Source organism: Fistularia commersonii, chromosome 17 (assembly GCF_037954325.1).
Source record: "Fistularia commersonii isolate RoL2024-O1a breed Wild chromosome 17, RoL_Fcom_v1.0, whole genome shotgun sequence".
NCBI classification, from domain to species: Eukaryota; Metazoa; Chordata; class Actinopteri; order Syngnathiformes; family Fistulariidae; genus Fistularia; species Fistularia commersonii.
In genome coordinates this window covers 9,833,856-9,856,769 of record NC_141300.1, presented here as the reverse complement: position 1 = coordinate 9,856,769, position 22,914 = coordinate 9,833,856, and the positions used below count along the sequence as shown (strand labels likewise).

Below are 22,914 nucleotides of genomic sequence, written 5' to 3'. Positions count from 1 at the left end.
TGTATGTAGTTTTCTATTGGATGAATATGTTCATGGTGAGAGAATAGACAAATTATCACTCGCTTTTTCTGACCTTGAGTGTTTTGACAGTGTCTTCTATTGGCATATTGCTTGTGAGCAATTCAGTAAATTTCTTTATAATGACAAAGCCGATATCCTTATCAAGACTGCACACCATCTGTTGGAAAAAAAAAGAACAAATCCAATTTCAACCTTTAAATGAATGACTGAGGGTTTCCGACACAGTTCTCACGCTTAAGAGGCGTATAAATTTTATTGTTTAATTGTTTCTCTCACACACACATACACACAAAATCGTCACAATCAGACGACTCAAGCAGACGAAAATCAAGAAAAGGAAAAAAATGAAACCCAAGCTGATAAATGTGATGTATTCATTTAATAACCAGCAAGACATTAGCCCTAAGAGAAATACAGTTAGAAATTGCCACCAATAGGTGGTGGCGGATGGCGAAAAAAAAAGGACCAGAGCTCCATTCAGTCTGACCTTCTACCAGCTGATGACTTGATTGCCTGATGGTAGAAAATCCTCAGCGCACATAAATCACGCCAGATGAGAAAATGCACTGGGCTATGGAAATTAGAAGGGTGCAAGGTTTCACGAAAACTGCTGACTGAATTCATGTCACCTTTTCACGTCCAATTTCTTTCCCTCCCTCTATCCTTCAATCCTACTTTACTCTTATATGCATTAATTTCCCTGTTGCTCTTTCTCCAACACTTTCCGTCCAGCGTTTCCTCTGTAGAGGCACCTGTTAACAGTGGAACGTGGTGAGGAAGTTGTGAGTATCTCATGAGTTTTAAGTATAAATTAACTCTGAGGCTTTATTAAAAGTCATGAGCAAAGTTTGGAGTTTAAAGCAAAAAATCCCTTCCTTCTAAATTAACCTGTATGGGTGTATCCAGGTCATACGTTCCTATTATAAGGCCAAAATTATCGTTAGTTAAGTCAGATTTTATTTATTTCGTACCAAATCACAACACCATTGTCTGATGATATTTTCCATGTAGAGCGGGTCTGGACCACACTGTTGAAAATTATTTACAGAAACCCAACATTCCTTCTTGAGCAAGCACTACAGCAACAGCTGCAAAAGAAAAAAATGTCCTTTACCGTGTGCAGGAACTTGAAGTGGAAAGATCCGAGCACCATATGGGCGGCCATCTGCCTCAACCAGTTGGGACAAATGGATCAATAATCAAGAATGTGATCGAGACAAAGGGGGTATGAGGAATGATTTCATACTGATAATAACAATAACAATCACATAGTTCTAGCTGACATGAAACAATAATAGTTTAATATTGATGAACGAAATAATAGCGGTGGGCAGGCCTCGCCCCCTGCAAAATGAGAGAGCCCAGATACAAGGAAGAAGAGTCATGAGATGCTGCAAACATGTGAAGCAAAAAAAAATATTTTTTAGTGGACAAATCTCACCTCTCAAAAGGAGCTGTAAGTGTTGAAAAGCCGTTTTTGCACACATCGCACATACTCAGGGTGAGTAGATGAGGATGAAGGTCACACCCTTTCACAACCCATCACTCATTCATTGTTTATACTTCTTATTCTGTGGACACAGTAGGGGGAATGCTGGAATCGGTGCCAGCTGACTGGCGGGGTTGGGGTTCGACCTGGACCGGGTTGCCAGTTGATCACAGGGCAACATGCAGGGATGTATAGCTATTCACTCTCTCAGAGACGGGTAAAAATCCATCCAAGGACGCGAACAGCCTCGATACAGAAAGTCCCAAGTCAGGAATCGAAACACGAGCCAGCAGCCTTGCTGTGAGGTTGGCCTGCTAATCACTTCAAGGCTCGTAACACTATCATCTATGTGAAAATCTTCATTCTTGATTGGATTTTTTTTTTTTTTTTTTTTTTTTTGTCAATAGTTAAAATGAATAACAATTCTCCATTCAGCTCGACATATCACAACTTCAATTTTCTATTTCACTGCACATGACTAGTTTTTTCATCAATTAATACAAGCATTCAGATAAACCAGAACTTCTTCTCATATGGGAAGAAGACAACGTGTCTAATCTGACATGCTGTATCTTTAATTCAAGTGTACTCATTAGCTCAACAAGCACACGTCAAGTTATTTTTGCTATCCCCGATTGGTTCACTTTGTTGAATTCTTCACCCTGCGATTGCTTTTTTCTGTTTTTAATGTTTAAATGACTAAAACAATGCTCACCGAGTAAGGTGTAATATTTTACTCGTTTATAATTTGTTATTTGATCCTTGTTTAAAATATATAAAAAATATTGTTTCACTTTAACCCTCTAAAGTTCTTAATCTTTTGGCAGCGGTTGCAGCACCGCACCTTAGGATTTCTACTGGAGATAATGAAAAGATGAACAATGTTAAATATATTTTTCACATGGCCAAGCAAAATGACACATCGCTCACATTTTGTTGTCTCCCCAAGAAAAAGGCAAATAACAGCTACAATTTGTCTGGGATGGTGTATATCGGGAAAAATGAACATCTCGGCTGTTGAAAGAGAACAAGGTTACTGCTAGACCCAGATATTCTTCTCTATTATAGCCAGTGATTTGTTTCGTGTTCTCTCCATAGGTGCAGATATCCCATCAAAAATGAATTGCGCTTCCAACGCATGCTTCTCTCCTGGATGTGTAGTAAACAATGGCACAAAAGTTAGTCATTGATCGCAGAGGGGGGGGTTAAAGACCCCCTTCAGGTGTAAAAGTTGATAAGCTATTTTTCAAAGCGTTCTTCGTGAGAAACAAATCTGTGGGTATTTGCTCTTTCGAAAGACATCAGCTGCATCATGATAGATATCGAGTCATGCTTAACGTTAATAATTCACCACTTTTTAATGTCAACGTTCAATTTCGGTATCCGACTGAGCTTCAAATAAACAGTTAACATTTATGCGCTTTGTTCGGAAATATTCACCTAACTTTCATGTCTCATTTATTGAATTTATTTTGTTGCCTTGTTACCCAGGCGCCCGCCGTAAGCCAAGCCCATAACAACCGATGCTTCCGCGGCTAATACAAAACTTTTACGGGAAATAAATACAGGAGGAAAAAAAAACGATTTGGTAAAAACTGCAGGGGTTCCTTTTATTATTTCGGAAAATCATGTCACTGTAGGTAAGTAGAAGACATACTCTGATGTTCCGTTTGCTGCGGGCTGAGATGTGAGTGGGTGTTGAGATGGAGAATCAGTCGAGAAACGTGTACAAACATCAGCGAAAACTTTGCGGAGATGGTGTAGCGAGCGGCGTATGACAGAAAATGAACTTAAAAATACAAAATGTGACTGGGTACGCCGCCACGTACAGCTAAGAAAGAGTCGGTTCTTGGCTATGACAGTTTTGAAAAAAGTATGTGAAGAGCAGAACATTCACACTTCACATTGTTTTTTTTCTTTAAATTAATTTTCTTTCGGGCACAAATTGTCACAAAGGCAGGCACAAATACTTACTGCAGTTAACAATGTGGAATTACGGTTACAGTTGACACGTAAAGACCAGCGGTAATCACCGGGAAAAAGTGCTTTGGCATAAAATTTATTCTGTCTAGCTAGCGGTCATTGCCTTGACGGAATGTTTTTTTGGAAATATCAATAGTGTGTGAGGCGTAGTGTGCATACTTTCTATTTCAAACTCTGAATTGAGTAATTTAACCGCAATTCATTGGATCCTGTTACTCAAAGAAGGTCTGTGTCCTATTTTGTCTCAAATCATAACCAACCCTGACTGTTGTGTAACATTTTCATGCAACATGGAAAATGCATACCCCACAAAGTATTTGTTTAATAACTACTTAAACATTTACTGTCATGTAACTATAATTCCCTACACCATCAAGTTCAAGACAGCAAACCTCATACACAGTTGTTTTCTTGCAACATCTAACTGACTCATCTTTATTTAAATGCCAACATTTCTTGACATTAATTCAGGGCCAAGGGCAGCAGCAGTTAAGTCAGATCCTCTTGTCGCTATGGTTTAGACTATGGTGAGTTCTCCTGCAAAAGAAGTGAGGTATCCTCATTGTCGTCTCAAGTCTGGTTTTGCCATTGCTGAGGACTCATTTGGCTTCTGCTGCCACAGCTGTGATACTGTCTTTTTATTTCTTTCAAAGTGGAGGATTTGGGCATTTGTGTGTCACTTCCTGTGACTTCAGTGTCTGGGCGGCCGGTTCCGCAGGTCCACGACTCTCTCTGGATCTTGATCTCAGCGTTCCACAAGGGTCCGAGATCAGATCCACCAGCGGTCCAATACAAGTGCCCCATGATCATTTTCACCTGTCAGTGTCTGACAGAGGAATCAGCACAAAATCTAGAAACAGGTTATTCATGCTCCTATGCACAATTTCTGCATCTAATTGGCGACTCCTGATCGCATGTAACATCATCCGAACACAACTTTCTCCAATACTGTGATTCCCCTGCTTCCCCGGAGCCACATTCAAGTCATCCTGGATAAAAAATGTCCAGGCTTCTCTTTTTTTAAGCCTAATCTCTATAAAGGAGGATGAATGAAGTGTCCCTTCAGGGAGGAATGATACAGCCAATTTGCATTCATAATCTGACCAAAAACCCTTATGCTTGGCTCCGGTCTGCGCGCAGAGTCCATGCAAGAGGTTTTGCTAATATTTTTTTTTATATTTTCGGACACAAACATGAGTTCACAGTCATCATTTTCTGGCCATTTGCATCAAGCTGGGGCTTAGCAAAGTAACAATCAGTGTCGAGGGTACCTCGCTCTCAGGATTATGCTCTTTGAGAGATGGTTTTAATGCAACAGTCAACAAACAGTGGAAACCCAGGGGCGATCTCTCAGCGCTAACAGTTAGACTGAGGGTGCACCCCCTGTTTCGAGAACTAACAGTGCAGGTTATTGTCACACATCAACCACAACATTGTACAGCTATTCAACAATGGAGTTCTCTAACAAAGAAACCAGGAAAAGCTCCCAACAGTCTTCATCATCACTCGCAAAGAATTCTGGTGTTCCATCAACCAGTCTCAACCAGTCATCAACCCCACACTTTAGAAAAATCAAAATGCAGAACAGGCCAATAATGATAATAAATAAACAACCACCAGACTTGAACTCCCTACTATTACAATTAAGTACTATAAAGGAATGGCGCAAGAAATAATTGATTGCAGGAATAAGTAAAAAGGAAAAAAATAAATGTATTTATCAATAGTTTTGCCCTATTCTGAAATCTTTCTTTCGATCCTCAACAGTCTGCCAGCAAACAGTTTTCAACATGCTGTCCAATTTTCTGCACAAGACAGTCCACTCCGACTCCCTGGATTTTTTTCCTCAATGTTGTATTCTCAGAGGTCTGCTGGTAGCCTATTTTGTTGTGAAAATCTATCTTTCATCTTTTTGACTGAAACATGGCGGCAACATATTGATGATGTCAATCGGATCCAGTAGGGCCGCGGTATTTCACTTGTGATAATTTTCAAAAACACCATAGCTGAGACACGTAATACTCCTTCGGACTGCAAACATCTAAAGCCGGTTGGTTCAGCGTAGCCTGTTTTACAATGTTAAATTGTTTTAGCTTCAGAACTTCCAATAACATTGACATTATAAACTGCTCCCTTTTTCACATTTCACTGTTATTTCAAGGAGGCTATCTGTCAACTCCTGCAATAAGTCAGAGAGAATTTATAGGGCAGAAATAATGCACCGGGCTCCTTAGTTTTGGTTTAGCGTGACCTTACTACCGGCCATCAGAATTTAATTGACAGGTTAAATTACCAAGTGGGCATTTCCTGAACAGCACTGAAGCGCTGAACTTCAATTCTACTACACCGGACTTTCTCTAATTAGGTAAATTTTTTTGTCATTAATTGCTGCTCTGGCCCCCAACTGTCATTCCTAGGTCCTCTTCTATTTGCCATATACATGCGGCAGCGGAGGAATTATCAGCTATTTGAATAATGCCTCCTTCCATATAGCAACAGCAGCCAGTCGTATGTTTCATCCAAAGCCGAAAGGCCACAGGAAAAAAAAAAAAAAAGTGCTGAATAAATGTTAAAATGCAATAAGGCAAAGAAATACCCGTTCTTGAATGCAGACAAAGCCCAAATCCTCATTATTGCCCCCAACATACTTCACTATGCCTAATAAGCATAATCTTTGTGTTATTTGACCATGTCGTGACTTTCGAATCCACAAGGAAGGTCGCTGTTTCAACTTTCCCTTCTTGAGAAACATAAAGCCAAGTCTATTGTGCGAATGAAGTTCGCTCTGCAGCAAGACTCGGTATTATGCAATATAATTTTCTTTTCCATTTTCGCTCTCTCTATTGTCTTTCTGTGAATTTTATTTAAATACTGTAATGCTCATTTGGCCTTGCTCCTCACAACCCCATAGACCTCCTGCAACTTCACAGTTCCGGCTGAGCCTCTCAGCCCTCCTTCCGGGGCTTTCTGGGTTTACCTTGAGCTCATTTTAAGACTTGGGCAGACCGCACTTTTCAGTCAGCTGCCTTTAAGCTTTACTTCTAAGCTACGCTTCAGGTAAGGTCTCTGGAATCTGCTGACACTAAAAAGGATCAGCACAAAAACACACTGATTCACATGAGCATCTCGGAGTTTTCTCTCGGCAGCGAGCTTTTTCATGACGTTCTCCGATGCTGGTAATAACAATGCAACCTACTCAGTGGAAAACAGCAAGCATTTTTAATGGCTGGATATGGTGAAGGCGATTACCCTCAGAAATTACATCACAGATATTTTGGACCTTTTTGTATCAATGTTTGATACAAAATGTTTACTGTGCGGTCTGCAGCATCAATATTGATAGCAGTTACAGATATCTGCCTTATATGTCAGCTACATCCTGGGTAGCAATCCTGTCCAATCCTCAAGCGTCCACAAAATCGCTGTTGCTTGAGTATAATGTTTGTATCATGGAGTCACAGATCTGCAGAGATGTATGTGCATTATACACTATTTGTGTGCTTCTAATCAACCGTCACTGAGATCGAGTTGCAAAGTGTACTTTAGAAGCAACTCCATTAAAATTTGGTGGAATAATGACTGCAAATGAAAATCTGCCCTGCACAAATTGAGGTGAAAATACATTATTAGCAGTTGATAATGGTTCACCTTGAGGGAAAATTCATTTTCATTGCAAATTATAAGACTCCAATTTATAAACGTACCAACTCAGATGAGGAAAGACAATGGAAATTGATCAGAAAACATGAGTTTCTTGCAATCTTTGAGATTTAATAGCATCGAAGCAGCGGACTCGCAGGTACATGTTCTCCCTGTGTCTGCGTGGGTTTTCTCTCACAGCCCAAAAGCAAGCGGGAGGTTCATCGGAAACACCAAATTTGCCTATTTGTGACCCGTCTAGGTTAAGCCCCCCCTCTTGCCCAATGACAACTGGAATAGACGCCCCCCTCCTATGACCCTGACTGCTGGATAATTGTCATGAATAATGAAATAATGAATGAATTAACAATTTACTTTTATCCAGGTTTTCAAAAAACATTGAATTTAATGTGGTGACCCTTGCTTCACAAAGCAGGATTAATGGGTCAGCAAAATCAAATGTCAGCCTGATACAAACCTGAGCTCTGCTTGGTTGCTGTACTTAGTATCACAGTTTAAGAGATATTTTTCAACCGATTGTGACAAACGGATTGACATTTTGCAGGCACTCATTTAAAATGTTTTGCAGTTATTGATAATTTCCACTCCAGCTCTTATTTCCAAAGAAGTAAAAAGGCTGTAGCCTCTATTCGCTTGTCATGGTTTGATAATCGTATGATAGTATTTGCTCATGATATTAGTGTGTTCTACTCGCGTGAAGTGCACAGTTTGATATGTTTGTGTTCAGCAAGTTGGTTCACCAAGGAAAGGATTGACAGAAGGGCTTGAAGAATTGGGGGTTACTTAACATTTTGTACACTACCTCCATGATATTTCTTATCGTTGAGTTTTGTTCGGGGGAAGTTAAAATCTCCAGATGTGAACTGTTTCGCGATACAGGCTTCTGGTTATGCAGTGAGATTTCGCATAAACATGGAGTAGAAACTGAGCAAAACTATGAGATGAAAACTTGGTCATTCAACACAGATGTTTAATCGATTACTTCCACCATGACCTTGAAGCTCAGTAGCCCAAATTCTAGGATTATTTAGAATCGATAAGCGAATAAGAAATAAAAGGATAAAAGAAAATGACAAAAAAAAAAACATATTTCGTCATTTGCGGCCTTTGGGGACATCCATTCTGCATTAGAGTGCTTCATCGAAAACATCTGCTCAAAATTTGTTTCTTACTCCAAATGGTACCTTCCACAATAAAAGCATTTTATTTAGATGAATGTGCCTCCCTAATGTAGCACTTAAATCTGTGCTTGCTTCCCAGAGCTCTAATGACTAAACGTGACATCTCTCCCTTTCCGCTGCTCCCTCTCTGAGCACGGCTTTCCAACATTTTGCACTGCCCCGTGAAACAGTCAATGTGATAATGTCGCTGATATTGATGTGCTCTCACAAGGAAAGCTGTGGAGATTAGATAGACAGAGAGGAAGGGGAAAAGGACGGAAAAAAATTGATGCAGATGGAGCTTGAAAGTTAATTACTGCAGCCACTCGGACTGAGATCTGTGGAGGAAAAGAAATGGAGGGAAAGGGAAAGACAGACACAGAGTTCATGTGGTTCAGAGTGGAGCTGTGGCACTTGGATGTAATTCACTTTATTCTCTCCAGAGGAATCCATCTACCCCTTCCTGCAATTATGGGGTCTTGTTTCCTCTCTTAATCTATTTGAATGTTTGTTTATGTTTGTTTCCAGCGATTATTACACCACACACATACAGACACAACGAAACACAAAGCCACTCTCCCTTCTGTAATAAATCCCTCATTACTGGCAGCAGTTGCTTTTCTTCTTTCTATTCTCTGTTCTTAAGCTGTTTTTATTTTCTCCCCTCACTTTGCATTATTGAGTTTGCATGGTCAAAAACACAACATGGAGCCTCTCCCTCCACAACACGGAGAATGCCATTTTTCAAAAATGGGCACTCTTCAGAACTCATACCATTTGTCAGGGCCCCTTCTTTCTCAACTCTGACCCTGAAATTAATATTCTTTCTTGGCCCATTATAGACTCTGCCAAGTTTTGTGAAAATGCCTCGCTGTTTCCGTGTTATCCATTTAATAGTCAAGCATAGGAAGTTGAAACTATAATGTCCTTGGCAGAGAAGTAAAAACAGCCACAATAACAAGCAAAATATATTCACAAATGTATATTGATTTATACAGCCCGGTGCGTACTTCCACAGAGGATCTCTCTGATCCCAACCCTCAGAAAGTATTCTGAAACCCACACAAACAACTTTGGAGTCTCAGATTACTGCAATGGCCTATCAAGTCTGAAGCTTTGATGGCTGCAGCCCAACAGGAGAGGAAGCTGAGGTATCTGGTCACACAGCTGGCCACCGTAGAGCAGCTACCCAAACATTCTGTGAGCATTGTTATCTTAATTTTGTGCTTCTTTTTTTTTCCCAGGATGTACTGTGTGAGTAAATATTTACTGTCACAAGATACTTGAGATAATTGCAAGCCCACATTCTACATGCCAACGTTGAAACCATAGATCGAAATGGACCACATTTGTCCTTGGTTCCTCTTTCTTCACAATCTAATACTAATACTACGACTATTATTATTAGAACGATAGTAAATAGTGAATTTCTCTCATTTATTTGGAATCAATGGGAGTGAAATAAGTAGAAATAAAAATAACTGTCTTTGACCATGCTGTAAGTCTGCATATAAGATAAGATACCAAGACATCCACAAATAATTAGACAGCAGACAAAAACAACAGCAACATCAGGGATAACAATGGACTACATCGAGGAACAATGAGGATGAAAACCACATTAAAAGATGAAATAAAAATAAAACAAAATCCTCAAATATGAACAACGTGTTTACATGTCTATAATAGTTCTGTCATTATATCAGCGGCTTTATTTTTCCCTTGATGTCCATTGGAAGTCTGTTTCATTGAAGGTGACATATTCAAGTTCAACATCCAGTCACCGGAATTACCAGCTCTATTGTTCTTATGGACCCTAAATATTATGGACCCTATAATATCACTCTACACTAGAATACTAGATTCTACTAAATTCAAGTCCATTTGCCATGAAAAGATTTTGACAAAAATTCTGCATGATCTGGATCACTGAGAACCTCCACAGACAACACATAACTGAAAACAGAATAATAAATCAATAAATAAAATTAAATTGAAAGATATCCTTGTCGCTTGCTGGTGTAAGATTGTCAATGCTAAGTACACCAAGCCCCGAAAATTATACTGCGTTCACATATGATGCAATTTCTGTCCTCGCTCAAATGCTTTGTCACTCAGACGCTAACGAAATGGTTAATAACAAGATCAGTTGATGGCTGCTCTTTTACTGGTTGACCGTTAACGTGTGGATATTTATTTTTAAAAATCCAGATCAGCAGATTGAGTGGGAGGGTGTTGGTGTCAACCACAAATTTCGAGGAAAGGCTATCACGTAACGGCAGCTTTCATATTTTCTATAAATTGAATGCTATTCAGCTCAAGGGCAAGGAGGTGAGAAACGACCCGAGACATGATTAGTTTTCCATCTTAAAAGTGCCCAAAAAATGATGTTTTGATAACATGCATTACCATAAAATTCATAAAACTTTTTTCTTTATTAAAAAAGAGAAAAGTTTCCACGATTTTCTTTTGCCAAAAGGGAAATACCGCTCACATTGTTTCTCTTTCACATCTTATCTGCAGCTGCTCCGCGAAGAGTGAACATGAGACTGTGTAAACTTTAACTTTGTGTGACCTTTAGGGAAATCATCTGAGCATTTGGAATATTTTACTACAACTGTGGTTTGGCTGTAGATATTAGACATAAACTAATACGGACATAATTGTGCTAGGGAAGAAGCCAGCTTATGTTTCTATTTAATTTCATTTTTTAGTACAAGTATAGTTTCACTCAAACTGTAGTTTTGTGTTTGCAGAACAATGATGTTACATTATCTCATTATTCCTTCCATGGTATAATTGTTTAATGGATAGATATTCAGTGTTGAAACACCATTTTATACCTCCTCAATTCAAATGCATTGCAATTCGCCGCTCACACTGCGTTGACTTGTTTTATATCGCAAACATTTCTCCGATTGTCACTAAAAGCGGCAGCATAACAGGTTCGAGTCCGGTAGAAAAATTGTTTCCTAAATTTGTTGGCTGCTCCAGTGTTTCCTCCTGATAAGATAAGTCTGTTTTTATTGTCTGTAGTTTGCACAGTCAATCTTTTCTTCCCTCATGCAGCTTCAGGTGGATTAACACAGTATGAGTCTGAGGGAATGTTTCTGTGCTTTCCACTGGAAGAGACTCCATGACCTTGAGAATGATCCAGCAGCAAAGGAAAATGAATCCTTTCAAAAGAAGAGAAAAATATATATATCAGATTGTTTAATTTCTTTTAATCATTTTCAAAAGCAAATCATCAGTTAATATGAAACGGCAAACTCTTCAAATTGGGTCATTTATGTACAATCGCCAACTGAGCTCATGGGTAAAATACTTGACAACAACAGACTTTATTTATCCATTCATTTATTACTCATAATCACTCATTAATTTGCCATACAACCTTCCAGTCTGTCATTCACACATCATATAAAGACATATAACTATTGTCCATACAACCAATTTAAGGTCTCCAAAGAGGCCTTTGCATGTTTTTGGACTGTGGCAAGAAGACCGAAGAACCAGCAGGAAACCCATAAAGACTTAGGGAGAACATGGAACACATCATTAAACATATCCCATATATTAAAAAGCTGCATCCAGTCAGTTTGCCTGTAGCTGGTAAACCTTTGATGAATGCATAACCTTTTTATAAATGAAATGACTGTACAAAATATGAGCCCACTCACCTTTAAATCATATCATTTCATTCATATCAACAAGGATTTTGCCTCTGAGAAGTTCCACAACTGAAGCTGTGTGATAGTTGGGTCTTGGCAATTATGTTTAATTTACAAATAAATGAGTAAATAAATAAAAGATAGAAAGATATAGGGGATATAGAGATGTTATTGGACAGCTACGGATGTGAGATTGGAAAAACTTGGCTGAAAATATATAAAACACATATGGTGTGAGACTTAAGAAATAAGAAAATCTTGCTATATTTCTGCAAAGACAAAAATTAGACTAAATTATCTTCCCACAGACTCTGCCTTTCGAGTTGACATTTCGACCAGCTAAAAATACAATGCAGCAGCGAGAAAAGTGATTGTGTCGTGTCAGGAAAGAAGCCCTGCAGTGACAAAACAGCCCAACCGAAAAGTCAAGAGCCCAGCCGCCTAATATGGCTCACCTTTAGCATAAGATGAATGTGTTTCTTGTCAACACGCCGGCGAGCAGGTTGTTACTGGGCTGGCGCCGTGGTCGGCTCAGTGGTACGGTCCTGCCTTACGGCAAGATGTTTCCCGATTCAGTACTTAGGTATGTGTTTTTTTTTTCTTTGTTTTTCTTTTTTCTATTTCTTCCCACAGGCTAAAAACAGACAGTTAGTTAATGGAAGACTAGATAGTCCGATGGTGTGAAAGGGTATCTGTCTTTACGCGGCCCGATGTTGGACTCATGTACACCACCTATTTTCTGCAGGGATTTGTCTCAGCACTACTGTGTATTGTGTGTGAATATCATTGGTGCCTCGCTACAGTATCATTGTTGTGAAGGTTTCACTAAAAGATCTTATGGATTTCAGTGGTAAATGCTTTAAAATGCAATTGATTTGCAACTACTGAAAATAGATTTCAATCAGATTAGGGATCGACCGGCTGCTTACGTACAGCTGCAAAGAAACTGCAAATATTCAAAGTGTATAACACTGTAAGGGACCTATTAAATGAATAAATTCAACACCTCACTGGCGCAGTCGTGTCACTGACCATTAGAGACTCTTGATTTATTACAGGGCTGGTCACAGTTTACGGGGGCAGATGGGTGCAATTATAGAACAAAACAAATATGCGGGCCGGATAAAAAAATAAATAAATAAATAAATCTGTTGTATTTCATTGACTAATTCTATACATGACCAATCCGCACTGGATCACAAGTCAACAGTGAATGCAATGATACAAGGTTAGCATTAGTTATAACATAACGGCAGGCAGAGAGAGTTATGGATAATCTAATGACATAGGTGAAGACAAACAACTTTTAATTAAACAGGAAATGACTATAAGACCAAAATCCTCCTGGAGCCCATTGGGGGAAAAAAAACTTGATGACAGCACAGTCTTCCATGTAATTTCATTAGTTTTCATGGAAAATATTAATTACATTTCTTGAGATTTCCCACTGATTACATTTCTTTTTTTTATGGTATCACACAAAACTTAATGAGATTAAGCTGAACACACCAAAATCCCTGATTGAACTTGGAAGCTGTAAACTGAGTGTTAACACAGCGGGTCTTCTTATTCCTCTAGGTGAGCATTTCAGCTTTCCTCGGTAAATTGGCACGCACGCTTTGATTTCAGGGAGTGCAAATTATTAAATCAAAATCTAAAAGAACAACCGTGGTATGATGTCAAAATAAATGAATCAAGATGAATGAAGAATCTGAAAAACATAGCGTTTGGAAGTGACTTTTTATATAGCATGTGTGTGTGTGTATGTGTGTGTGTGTGTGTGTGTGTGTGTGTGTGTGTGTGTGTGTGTGTGTGACATAAAGTACCCATTGATCATACTACCATAGCTTAAGTGTACTTTAAAAATGGGGTCAGATAATTGAGTGCAGGATGAGTACCCAAGAGAACATCTGTTTTTTTTCAACATTAGCATTGCGTCTAATGGAACAAATATAAATGTGCTATAAACCTTGCATTGATTGGTTTTTTTTTTTGACAAAATGAAAATTAAAATGTTTGACTCTCTAGTTACAACTAAAACCGACATAGATGGTGATAATAGCGGACAAAAATGAAGACGTCACCAGACACCACCTTGTCAGAACAGCCTTGAGCTTCTGGCACAATCAAAAATATCGACGGAGAAAATGAAGTGTTACACTTGTAGACAGATAGTGATAGATGGAGGTTGCCGACTGGGAGGGTGATGCATGATTAGATAATGTGTGTGCTTGGTTGGAGGAGAGGGGTGAGTGGCAGAAGGAGCCCCTCGGGGGAGATCATGGGAAGATGGGGCTTGGTTGTATGATGCTGTCACAGGAATAGATGGACTGAGTGTAGCGTGTTGTCAGTCAAGGAACTGGAATTCGATGGCGGGGATGTCAGTCATGTACTTTCTTTGTAATTTTCATCCAGCGAATCGGGGATCAAATGAGGGTAAAGGTCATCATCTCAGCTGGAGAGATGGTTTTGTATAAATACGAGTTAAGGACATGCATGTCATCAATGGCCTCTCTGTCTCAGCTGGGCCTTCGGTGACATTGATTTATCGAGATAATTGTCTCCCAGGAATTCTAGGCTCTGAATGATTGGATGATGATGTGCGATGAAAGTTACTTCCTCAGTTTCTCAGAAATAGAACCACAAGTCCCTTTTTGTTTTGCAAAATGTTCTGTTTTTTTCAGCTTTTAAACTTTCCTGTGTGGTCCGTTGTGTATTTTTCTTCTTTTTTCCCCACACCAGATGAATGTTTGGCCTTGACTGCAAAGTAAAGATGATGTAGAGTTGTAAATAGTGATACTGTTCTTTTTGTTCAATTTTGAGGACTTTATGGTCAAAGCAGAAATATCACAAATACTTTCAAAGGTCCCCTCCTGAGGGATTTCTTTTAGAGATCAAAGTTCAAGCTACATTATGGTGATACTATTTTGCCAGCACTATGGACTGTGTACTATATATTATTATACACTGTATATTACTTTACTTAAAAGGAGAAAAAATATTTTGCACCTTTTTTTAAAAATGTCATATACATTCATATGCGTATCCTGCAGAGATGCCAGAGCCCATCCCAGCTGTAACTGAGTGAGAGGCAGGGTTAACACTGGATCGTTCAGCAGTCGATCACAGGGGCCACGTATAGGGATATACAATCGATCACCCACTCATTCACACGTCTCGCACTGTAGGGTCTCCAATGAACCTCCTGCATGTTTTTGGATTAAAGGGAAGAAACAGAAGAACCCGGAGAAAATCCGGGAAAACACGAAGAACATGCAAAATGCACACTGAAAGGCCCCTTTGGGAACAGGGACCTTCTCGCTGCGAGTGCCACTCTGTCGACCAAAACGCCAAAATTCTTGATAAAATCTTTTCACGGCAACTGGTATTGAATTTCTTCCCTTGAAGAAATTTCATCATTTCACCTTCAGTTCTAAGTGTAGAACTGAAGAAGCCTCTCGGGTGAGAGGTGAAATGTCTTCAAGGGAGGGAATTCAAGTGCCTTCGCCACGAAAGGATTTTGACAGGAATTAATCATTACCTGGATGACTGAAAACCTCCACTGACAGTACAACAAAATTTTACCAAAAAACAATGGTAATAATGAGTAATAATTAAATAAGTTAGCAACTTTGCCAAAAAAAAAATCCATCAGAAAATTGGCTGAAAGGGTAATTTCATTGTAATAACCGGAGATTTCTTGGTTCGTCGACCACGATGTTTCAAAGTGGACTGCTATTAATCATTTTTGGGAAACCTATTTGATTTCTTCAAAATCATTCATGCTCACCGGAGGTTATCAATATTCATAATTCCTCTAGTTTCATATAAAAATGAACAAACACTATTTGATAATAAAACATCTGTTCACCCAATATCAACGTTAACTCCAACACAACGCAGATGGCTACAAAACATATTACGTTATAATGTAGAGCTTTGCTTGAAGAAATTTAATGACTGTTCTGAATAATTCTGTACTAAATGAAATTATTAATCGCCCAAAAATAAAAAGAAAACCCCCTCGGTGTATTTGGCAGCCGAGACAAAAAGTTGCCTCCATGATGGTGGTCTCTCTCATGTGCATCACACAGTGCCATCTAATGGAAACTCCCTGCCTCTGTTCATCCTATTAACTGCTGATTAGAGACTGGATGCACCATGTAAGTGAAGCGGACGCCTCCAGGTGCCTGATGGCCAATACTCCGAAGCTTGTTTTAATATGTATAAAAAAAAAAAAAAAAAGCAATTATAAAATTACCCTGGAGCAAAGTCAAACAGTGGACCAGTTGCAGTAACACAGTCCCCGCTGTGTTTCGTAATGCGGCGTGAAAAATAATGAACCCACTCGGGTATGTTCCTAATGTCTCACAGCGTTGTATGACTCATAAAAACCTGAGCCTTTTTGGTTTCATTTGAGGCTCATCATGTTTTCATTGGTAGAACCCAGGGTTTAGAGGAAAGGCTGCATCTAGAACTGTTTCCATTTATTGTTTTTTTTTTTTGGCATGGAGGGGCTGGGAGGGCAGTTGGGGTCGATTGCAGGTCAGTTCTGACATAGCTTCACTTATATAGCCACTCTCTCTCTCTCTCTCTTTATCTATCTATCTATCTATCTATCTATATATATATATATATCTATATACATATAGATATATATATATAATTTTTAAAAAAATTCTTAGCATTTTTCTCAATTTACCTGCTTACTTTCACATTATTTCTGTCATGACCATTTTAGATGCATTAATGAATAAATTGATATATTTATTGTAAATATATAGCTCCAGTTAAATATTCCATTTAGGCGGATTTGAAATTGACCCAAAGGAAACAGAGGGAAAATCATTTCCCTACTTAATGCCAATCTTTATATCTTAAATCTTAACCATAACAAAGCTGAAGTAAATATGATAGCAGTCAGTTAAGCTGTTCATTTCCCTTCTGGTGGTAAGTAGAGACAAATACATATTTTGTTTAGGATCAACAAAATTGAATATCTTTGCTTTCATGATTCAATTGGAGACATTTTGGACCGTTAAAAAGTTTCTGTACATATTTGCAGTTGTGAAAATACACATATTGGTTATTTGTTTGTGTTCAAATCCTGATTGACAGAAAAGTAAGTAAATTATGCTTATATTTCTTTACTGGGCCGACCAGGAGCTCACATAGGCTCTGGCTTCATGCGGGTCAGCAGATTCATCCACAAAGTTTTGGTCATCGTGCTTCATCTTGTACTCCTCTTCATGCAGGATTCAGTGTAACTACTCTTGCCTGCGGGATGCTAGTGATTTATGTCTTTATTACTTAACTATCAGTTTTTTTATCAAAAGCCAATTAACTTTATCATTGATTAAGTGGCCTTATCCATATCTTAAGAAGCAGAAGTCAATACTTGAATATTTTCTGGCAGTAAGTTGAAAATATGTTGCATAATTCTGGTTAATGTATGGCTTCGTATAAAGAGAAAATTAATTTAAAAACAGCCCAACTAATTAATTAATTGAGAAAAGAACTAACATAATAATCAATTATGAAAATAATCACTTCTTGCAGTTATACGTGATCACTCAAGATCAGGGGTTTTTTGCATTACCATTTAAATATCACGCCCTCTGTCAAACAGTTCCTTGCCCGCTACGGCAATGCTAAGTGTTGATAATACCGCAGTGAGAAAAGTGCCCTGAGAAAAACGCTGCAACATAAATAAAACTTGACTTAAATAAATGAGATAAAACTTAGTTTCCTCCTTTCTCCTCGCCCTCCCCCATTGTGTGTTTTCTCCCACCAATGTATGTTGATTTATTGGCGGTCTAACAGGTGTGTGAGTTGGCTGATGAACCGGCGGAGGCGGCACTCTTCTTCGGAAAGCATAAATTGTTGAAAATGAGGCTCTGAAACACTACAGCTGTGCATCCACCCAGGCATTTTCACACACATCCTGCTGTTGTGTGAGTGCTACTTAAGAGATGCCGTAGGTGATAGAATTAGCATAAAGATGGTGTTGTATTAAGGCAAAAAACAAACAAACAGAGTAGCAACAACATGGTGAGACAGAGTCGTGGGTCTGTGCCAGATATGGAAAAGACTGGGGGAGAAACAAGAAGAAGAGCAGCCTCTGGATACACACCAGTGGAGGTTACACACACTGTGGGCTTCAGGTGAGAGAGGTAAGCTGCAGGGTCCCGACTGTGTGGGATACAGATAAAAGTCTGGCTCCAGTGGCCTTACATACCCTCATAGTTTCTGCTGAACAAAGTTTTTTTTTTTTTTTTTTTGAATTAAAAAGAGCGCTGCAGTCTGTGTGTGTGTGTGTGTTTGTCTTCCTGGGAGACTGTCAAAACCCACAGTCTGCTGAGGGAGCAGCCGGCAGGTGCTTGGAGTAAAGAGGAGGCCGTATGGAGGATAATTGATTTTCTCTCAGCGACCATACGTTCAGCTGGTCTTTGTCATTTCCAACTTAACATCTGCCTTTATCACTTAAACTGAATACTGATGAAGGTGGTCAGTGTGCATCATGTTTCCACAACACATGAATATTTATAAACAGTTAAAAGCTTAGTCCGGGGTAAAAAAAAAAAAAAGTCAAAGTTATAGTAGCATATGCAACCAAAACCAAATGAAAGTACTAAATCTTGGTGTTCAATAATTTCATTTGGAGAACATTTTTTTTCCTATTTTTTTAGATGATCTTATTAAAGAAACCCCTTATCAATATCTAACATATACTGTATATATATATACAGGACTGTTTCAGAAAATTACAATATTGTGATAAAGTTCTTTATCTTTTGTAATGCAATTACAAAAACAAAAATGTCACACATTCTCGATTCATTACAAATCAACTGAAATATTGCAAGCCTTTTATTATTCTAATATTGCTGATTATGGCTTACATCTTAAGAAAACTCAGAAATCCTATCTCAAAATATTAGAATATCATGAAAAAGTAATTTTTGTTTTTTAAATTGCATTACAGAAGATAAAGAACTTTATCACAATATCCTAATTTTCTGAGACAGTATTGTATATGTCAAATTCCCTATGACTGTTTTTCACTTGAAAATACTATCCTAAAATACATCGACATCTTTAACAAATGTGTTTCTCTGCATGTTTTAAGCATCTTTCTGAGAAAAGATCACCGACCTGAATTTTGAATATAAAATATTTTAAAGATTATGCAGTTTAGCAAATATTTCCACTTAACATTTCCACTTAGAATGTGACATATAGATAAGCTGTCAGGGCAAAATCATGTCTTTTTCTAAGTTGTTCACCGCAAATCAGCAAAGTGCACCGTACCAAACCACATGATAAGTTTGATGCTGAGATGAATCACTTAACAAACACTCTGCTTGGAAATAACAGCTCAACAACCTCCTCTCTCCTCTCGGTTTCTTATTAGCAGATGAGACTTTCATAATGGTGCCCTGGAGATTCCGTCCAAACTTAATTAACGCCAGCTAACAGTCTCCACTCTTCTGTCTCTTCCCTCTTTTTTTTTTTTTCTCCTCCATCTCTCCGACTCTTTCCCTTCAAACCCACTCCGACTGTACCTCCTAATAGACACCAGCAGCTTCTGGGGTGTGTGTGTGTGTGTGTGTGTATGTGAAGGAGCACTAAGAGAAAACGAACACCGGACTCCACGCCGGCTTCGCTTAGACAGCAGTGAACCAGAATGCTGGTTATGTGCTAATTTACCCACTGAAGTGAGTAGAGGGTGTATTTGTGTGTCTGGTTGAATGTGTGTCTAGCACTAATTCCTCTGAGCGGTGTAAGCCCTGAAATCATGCTCTGATCTCCGGTTGAGTAGCCCGCTCTTTTAATTCCCATTTGTTTGACTTAGAGAGATTAACCATTAATTACCAGCCAGACAAACTATGCACGCACACATGGACAGACACACACAATCGCACTCAGATAGTGCTGTGCAAAGCCATTAATAGAGTTCATTACACTGGTCCACCCGCACAGGCCAATGGTGTAGAGAGCTGAGACAGCATCGTTAAAGAGGACACACAAGCACACACACACATGGGTTTTTGGCCGCCGTTACAGGTGAAACCTGGCAGGTTTTAGCTGAGCGTAACATCAACCTCCCGCGAGCGAGAGTGAGGAATCAGCACCAGAAAGAGAACCTGACCGAAGCCGAGACAAGATGAAGAGTATCAGAAACAAGGGGTACCTGAGAGCATAAAGGCAGGCTGCAGTGTTTGCACTGAGCTCCTCACATGTCAGGAGCCATTTCTTCTTCACGATATCGCTGAAAATCCTGGAAAAAAAAAAAATTACCGTCATTTACGGACTATTGAGCACACCTCAATATAAGCCGCACTGGCAAAAAAACTAAATCTACTCCTTTTGGCTTTTCCCTTCAGGGGTCGCCACAGCAAATCAACTTTCTCCATCTAACCCTATTCTCTGTATCCTCCTCTTTCACACCAACTACCTTCATATCCTCTCTCACTACGTCCATTAATCTTCTCTTTGGTCTTCCCCAAGACCTCCTGCCTGGTAGCGGGAATTCAAGAATCCATCTACCAATATATTCACTATCCCTCCTTTGTACATGACCGAACCATCTCAGTCTGGCTTCTCTGACCTTCTCTCAAAAACATCTGACATATGCTGTTCCTCTGATAGACTCATTCCTGATCCTATCCATCCTGGTCACTCCCAAAGAGAACTTCAACATCTTCATCTCTGCAACCTCTAGCTCTGCCTCCTGTCTTTTGGTCATTGTAATTGGCGAAAAAATAAATAAATGTGTGTATTTACGGGACTGGTCTTTGCGGTGAAATGCGGTGCCCCAAGAAGTCAATCACCGGCAGTCTAAAATGAGGCCAATGAAGCCATAGTCGTCAAAATGACAGAAAACCTGTGTCGGGTGCTTTTGGTGCTCATCAGCTGACAGACTGGCTAGCAGAATGTCGTGAAAATAGACAAACACATGTTTGCGGAGCACCGAGCCCACGATCCTCTGGAGGGTCTGAGCTGCTCCTTTCAAACCGAAAGGCATGCACAGAAACTCAAATAGTCCAAATGGGGTGATCACCGCGGTCTTGGGCGTGTCTTCCGTGCGCACAGGCACCTGGTGATAATCACGCACCAGGTCCACCTTGGAAAAGATGGTGGCGCCCGACAGCTGCATGAAGAAATTCTGAATGTGGGGATGGGGTAGCGGTTGTTTGCAGCAATGTTATTTAGCCTGCGCCACTGCAGGATGTGGAGTGGGGAGGCCCACGGGCTGTTGGACCGCCTCACGATCCCCAGACGCTTCATGGTGGCAAATTCCTCTTTAGGAGTTGCTAGCTTGACAGTGTCAAGGTGCCGCGGCCGTGCAAAAACGGGAGGTCTAACCGCGTGGATGTAGTGCTTAGTAGATGCAGTGGGAAAGGCGGGTGTAATGAGCGACGGAAATTTCACTAGCAAACGTTGAAAAACATCCCCCGATGCCAAAAAGTTAGCAAGAGCAGAGGCCCAGCTCCCCGTCACACAAGGAAAAGTGGCAAAAGACAATGCGTCTCTTAACTGTGGTTATTACATCCAAGAGCAGACGATTCTACAGGAAAACAGTGCCTGTAACATGGCTGATTAAAAAGACTAATAATTAATTAAACAAAGTCCATCCATCCATCCATCTTCCAGCCCCGCTTGTCCTACTCCAGCTGATCGCCATCTTTGTCTTCCTCCTGCGCACTAAAACCATAAACGTCGTTTTCTTCAGCGTCGGAATTGAACTGCCTTAGAATTTGACAGTAATTTCATTGGTCTGATGAGACGAGACTAAATGTTTTGGTGGCATGGAGCTCATTAGCCCAAAAAAATCCCTAAAAAATACCAGTGTTCAAAGCGTGTGGAAAAAATAGCGGCTTAATGTCCGGAATCTTCGGTATGTTTTTGTTTTCGTTTTTTTTTTCCTTACCTCAGGGGTTCTGGGGGAAGTTAACATGTGTTTCTCTTATCCACAGCAATTAATATTAACTCAGTGAATGGTTATTCAGACAAAGAGCTTGCACAACCAGAAGTATCATGGTTCAATTCCAGTGGCAGAACCTTTCTCTGTGTTTCTCTTCATACCTGCGTCATTCCTCTCTGGGATCTCCAGCTCCGACTCACAGTCCGAAACCACACAAAGGGTTAACTGAAGACTGAACCGAGTGAGTGAATGGTTGCATGACTGATGTGGCCATGTGAATGACTGATCCATGGTAAGCCTCGCCATCGCACCCATGTGTATAGGACAATAGGTCTGTGAATGTATAAAAAGTGTGTTAGAACATTGACACAGCCGAATGAAATATTTTATTTAGATCCTTAAACTTCATGGATAACTGTCCTTAAAACCCCAATTTCTGCACACATGTACAAAAAGCCTTCCTTTCTTTTGTGTAACTGTATCATCGTTGCTTGTTTACATTGATAACTACTTGCTATATGGCTATACAGATGCTTCCCTACACATTCTTTATCTAATAAAATGGAATTTTAATTCAAAAATGGAATGCCAACTAATGCTTTCTTTGATAGGCTATAAAGGCAAAACCCAATTGCTGTATTTTCCATAACGGATCCAGTTCCAGATGTTGTCACATCATATTTTTAAAAACTTAAAGCTAAATGTTTTTTTCTTCATGCAACTTTGCAAACTTGAACTTCGGAGTATTACTTAACGTAGGGTTGAAGAATTGGGTTGTACTGAATGCATCTGTCCCCCTCTAGTGGTTTGTAGCATATTTGCTGTATAACCAGTCAGGAGTTGCACAACAAATAAGCACGTTTTATGCTAAAATTTGAATAAGAAATCATACAACCCCGACAACCGACTTGGAAGATGTTTAGAAACTCAACTGCAACATTACTCAACATGGCGACGATAGTTTCATGCAACAGCCAATCAAAATGTGCCTGGTGATCATAT

At 39.5% G+C, this 22,914-nt stretch overlaps 1 long non-coding RNA gene across 1 annotated transcript; it reads right to left on the bottom strand.

The window, feature by feature from the left end:
• Nucleotides 1-80: 80 nt before the first annotated feature.
• Nucleotides 81-22,189, bottom strand: LOC147225001 (uncharacterized). The gene is made up of 3 exons (XR_015107420.1): nucleotides 22,074-22,189; nucleotides 20,179-20,265; nucleotides 81-178 (listed from the first exon to the last, which is right to left on the bottom strand). It is a non-coding gene; the product is annotated as an uncharacterized LOC147225001 (long non-coding RNA).
• Nucleotides 22,190-22,914: the final 725 nt, after the last annotated feature.